Genomic DNA, 5,466 nt, shown 5'->3' on the forward strand with positions numbered 1-5,466 from the left:
TTGATGTCGGAAATATTTGTTGCAATATTGTAATTAACTATTTCAATGGCAGAATAAAAGAACGTTTATAAACTTCTGTTCATATTTGCGAAGCACACTTTGATTAAAGCAAAATTACATTATTGTCGACCTGTACAATATTGATTTCTTATATAATACTATACATTCCATTGTACAGAAATCTTTCTTCTGAAGAAAATTAATACTTTATTTTAGTCTAATTGATCATAAAGGATTAAATTACATACAGATTTATAATAACAGCACATTTTAACAGCAAAATAAAATTCTCAAAAATGCAGCTCATATTGCTTTAAAGATAACGCTTACTCAGGGTTGACAAAAATGGACTGCTATAAAGTGCAGTATCTTACGTAATGATGATATCAAATCAAAAATTGCTGTAAATGGAAAGAATAACAATGTAATAAAATAAATATTAATGCTCAAATTTTATAAATACATATAAAGATATGCAACATCATGGGTAGATTTATAATGATGCATAGGAAATTCTGACAAAATTTTATTATTTAAAACACTGCGACATTTAAGTCCGGACACGACAGAGTCCGGACTTTTAGGTACCCTTTCGAAAAGACCTACATTAGAATTTCTTCTATATTTTGGTGGGATTTTTTATTCTGACCTCATCATGTCAATATCAACTTCCACATTGTAGTAGTTTTCTTATTAACCTCTGTCAAAACCTAAAATCCCATGGGAGAATGGGGGGATTTTTCATCCCACCAAAAATCCCACCAAAATCCCATGGGAGAAAAAGTACTGTGGGATAATTTCTCCCGCATGGGAAAAAAAATCCCATGGTTGTTGCTAAAATGGGATTATTTCTCCCACAGGACAAAATATCCCACTAATTGATGTTGATATAGGATTTATCCCATGTTTTTGGCATGTGATGGGAGAAATTATCCCACCAACCTATTAGATATATAATAAATCTGAAATTAACACAATAAGTAACCTTAAGCACTGTTAAGAGTGGTGTTTTATTTCTAGTGCCCAAGAATGTAACATGTACTATACATGTAGTATACTCAAAGTATAATTTTTTTCATTATTATTTTTTGTTATTTACCCCCCACCTTCCTCTGAAGAAGGGAAGGCATATTGCCTTGCTACCGTTGATCCGTTTGTCCACCATCAGTTGCCATTCATTTTCTTTGCAGTGGTTGTACACATTGAAATGAAATTTGTTATATCTATCATATGAATATCTAGGTCAAGTTTTGTCCTGGTAATGGTCGAGACTTAATAGACCAATTTTTGTCCTGTTGACTTATAAATATTCCAATTATTTGGTGGAGCAGGGCAAAAAATGTTTTACAAACATATTTAGTTCTTTAAAGTGTTCTATAATATATTTTCTCTTGCTATTTTACAGAATCATGTTAAATACCAAAATGCATTTCACTTCTAGCAAAATGGCAACTGAATGATGTGTTTACCCTGTCAACAACTAAAACTTAATGTAAATATATAGTATGCGCATGTATAAAGTCTTCTTTTTTTATAATTGCAAATACTTTATATTTACATTAACTTCCAGTGCCCGTGAGCCTTCCTGTCAATTGTTCAAATATTCCTTTATAAGTTATGCGGCCAGTACTTCTATACATATGTATAAGTGTATTGAACAAGTTTAAGTCTCTCGTCTTATAACACTGATTTGACCTAAAATAACCCATACTTCTCAAGCTGATTTCTCACTTTGCACCAGTGTTTTGCTTTTCGTACGTCCATCTTGGTGTTACACTTAAAGGAATTACGATCCCGATCAATATGATTTATGGAGAGCAGTGTCTTGCCAAATGGATGTGCCCTTTGTGATTAAGTATGCTTACTCTACTCTGAATTTTCATTAAAACCAAATATAGTCTTCTGTTATCACCAGCTCAATCACTAAATATACGAAGTTTATACCCCCCCCCCCCAAAAAAAAACACACACAGCCTCACAGGCTACGATGACACTAATGGATAAGACGTGTACGTAAGCTGTTTTAATTTTTTCGAATGTCAATAAAATTACAATTGCATAACCAGAGTATCTCAGTGCTCTTTTCACCAAAGACTAAGCTCTAAAATGAAAACAACAACAAAATAAAGAAGCATAAATATTTATTGTACAGTAACAGATATCATTTATACATAACAAAATAAAGACAAATATAAGTATTTATTATCTGCTTTATACATGAAATGATGATATGGCCATGGGATGACTGGGAAAAACAGCTATGAGGCTAAAAAAAAAGAAAAGAAATTAATACTGATAGAATGATAATCTTTCAACACCTAAAAAGCTAAGGTTTATAAACCATGATGTTCACTTCAGTCACGTCACAATAGCCCCGGAAAAAAATGTATTTTGAATTCAGTTGCAAATGCAAATTTTATAGCTTAGATAAAAGATAAAATACCATTTTTCAAATTCAAATAAGCACAATGAAAATATGAAAAACATTGATTTTTTTCATCTGATACATGGCTAAAGGGGCTGGGGGTTGCAACCATTTTCAGACTATTTTGATCTCCTTTAGAGCTAGAGCTCCATATAAAAATACACAAAAATGTTCAAATTTCAAAACCTCCTTTATTTTGAAAAGAAGTTTCTTTTAAATCACTTTTCCCTCTATAATTTTTCTTACCTCAGCAGAACTTCAGACATGTTGCTTTCCCCACATCACCATCATCAAACAGCACGGTTACCTCTAAAAACAGATAAATGTAATATAATATCTGTATTCATTGTTTTGAACAAAACAAGTTTCAAGAATATATGGTTTACAATCAAAGCCAAATAATGTAGTTTTTGCACTCTGTAATGCAACTAATGATGCCAGCATTACTATGGCATGCATGGATATCAATTCTTTTAACCAATGTTTTTATTAATTAAACTTTGCTAATTTATATAAACAGCATAATGATATAAATTAATTTTGAGATACACACAAATACAACATATTATTACACTTTACAAAAATTACCTCTTCCGTCAACACTTTGGACTTTGCCTCTGTAAAAGAATCCATCCTCCCACTGTGCCTTCAGCTTCTCTCCAACAGCCTGAAATAAAATTGAACAATAAATATTTCATATTTAATTTAAGCAGTTTATAAATAACATAATTTAATTACCCCTTACATCTTCTACCTTGTTAAGATGAAGAATAAACATTTGATATTGATCAATTAAACATATTTTATGAAGAGTTCAATTTCTTAGAACATAGGTGTCAGACCTGGGAGGGAGGAGCACTTTTTCATCTGCAAAGATCAAATTATTGAAAATTGGGGTTTACCTTCTTTTGTTTGTTAATCGTTTCCACATTTTTTTTACAACATACACGTAATTCTGAAAGTTAAGATTCTGTGTGTTACTTAGCAAATATTATGTGTGTTTTAGCTCGTAGGTTGTTTAAAATAATTAGATGACATGCCATAAAGAATATTATAAATGCTAACAAAACCCATTCCAGATAACATATCTGAACGTTATTGATCATTGACCTTATATAAGTTTAATACCAGCAGAATAAGGGCATTTTAAGTTAATTGAGGTTATAAATAGTTTAGAGTTCCTATCATTAAGATTTTTGAAACAATTAAAAATGGGAGGAAATTAGAAAAAATTAACAGTGGAAATTCGAAATGTAATATTTTAGAAATTTATAGCTAAAACTATAATTGTTTATTTATGCTTAGAAACATATTTCACTTTTAAGTCATTATATGAATTAAATGGGTTTTCTTATTTGTAATATTTTATTTTATTATGCCCCCGTAATCGAAGATTCGGGGGCATTTAGTTTTTGCCCTGTCCGTCCGTCTGTCTGTCTGTTTGTCCGCAAAAACTTTAACACTGCCCAGAACTTTTGATTGGTTGGAGCTATGGCTTTCATATTTCACGTGTATTCCTTGTGACAAGACCTTTCTTTGGGTACCGTCATATTTGACCTTGAAGTTTGACCCACTTTTTCAAAATTTTACCAAACTTGAACCTAGCTTGGCCATAACTTTTGAACGATTGGTGCTAGGGCTTTCATACTTCACATATGAATCTTTGTGACAAGACCTCCCTTGGGATACCAACAACTTTGACGTTGACTTAGGAGTTTGACCTACTTTTGAAAAACTTTAACCTTGGCCATAACTTTTGAACAGTTGGTGCTAGGGCTTTTATACTTCACATGTTTAATCCTTGTGACAAGACCTTTCTTTGGATACCAACAACTTTGACCTTTTGACCTTGACCTAGGAGTTTGATCTACTTTTGAAAAACTTTAACCTTGGCCATAACCTTTGAACGGTTCATACTTCACATATGTAATCCTTGTGACAAGACCTTCCTTTGGATACCAACAACTTTGACCCTTTTACCTTGACATTGGAGTTTGACCTACTTTTGAAAAACTTTAACCTTGGCCATAACCTTTGAACGGTTCATACTTCACATATGTAATCCTTTTGACAACACCTTCCTTTGGATACCAACAACTTTGACCTTGGAGTTTGACCTACTTTTGAAAACCTTTAACCTTGGCCATAACTTTTGAACGATTGGTGCTAGGGTTTTTATATTTCACATGTGTAATTCTTGTGACACGACCTTCTTTTGGATACCAACAACTTTGACCTTGACGTTTGACCTACTTTTGGAAAACTTTAACCTTGGCCATAACTTTTGAACGATTTGTGCTTTAATATTTCATCTGTGTATTTCTTGGGAGAAGGCCTTTTCCTTGGGCACCAGGAATTTTGACCTTGATGTTTGACATACTTTTGAAAAAACTTAAACCGGTTTTTGCCATATCTATTCAATGGTTGCTGCTAGAACTTTCAAATTTCACAGGTAAATTCCTCGAGACAAGACCTTACTTTGGGTACCAACACATTTGATTTACATTTGAGAAAGTTTAACCTTTGCTATAAGTTGCCATACCGGGGCATCAGTGTTTCACAAACACATCTTATATATTATTGTTATATACATGTATATTATATATATAAATAGTAAATAAGGAAAATATTGATCAAAGTGTAGAAAAGAGTTGTTTCTTGATGAATACTCAGCTGCAATGGTCACAAGCATAAAAAAAGAGGAAATTGTCCTAGTTAATATCACTACAATCATAGGTCCACAATGTACAATACGTTTGATTTCCATTAGTGAACTCTTCAAAATTAGAGGCGCGTTTGGTTGTCGGACTGGACAGCATGGCGTTGCGGATAATACAAAACATGCCAACTTCAATCCAATTTTAAATGTTAAATGTATTTGTCATCCCAGTTAAAGAATAGACGAACTAAAAGACATATGTAAGAGAGCGAGAACCCTAAATTTATCATCCATTGATGAAAGATACGACATTTCCGATCGCGAGCATGTGTATTGTATTTAAATGTACCATACGATAAATAGAAACATACGATCAACAATA

The 5,466-nt window shown here is 32.4% G+C and overlaps 1 long non-coding RNA gene across 1 annotated transcript; it reads right to left on the minus strand.

The window, feature by feature from the left end:
• Positions 1-1,984: 1,984 nt before the first annotated feature.
• On the minus strand, positions 1,985-3,265 carry LOC133203902 (uncharacterized). The gene is made up of 3 exons (XR_009723505.1): positions 3,014-3,265; positions 2,672-2,734; positions 1,985-2,266 (listed from the first exon to the last, which is right to left on the minus strand). It is a non-coding gene; the product is annotated as an uncharacterized LOC133203902 (long non-coding RNA).
• Positions 3,266-5,466: the final 2,201 nt, after the last annotated feature.

This window comes from Saccostrea echinata, unplaced genomic scaffold (assembly GCF_033153115.1).
Source record: "Saccostrea echinata isolate AGI-Se365-2 ecotype Australia unplaced genomic scaffold, CSIRO_AGI_Sech_v1 ptg000001l, whole genome shotgun sequence".
Taxonomy (NCBI): domain Eukaryota; kingdom Metazoa; phylum Mollusca; class Bivalvia; order Ostreida; family Ostreidae; genus Saccostrea; species Saccostrea echinata.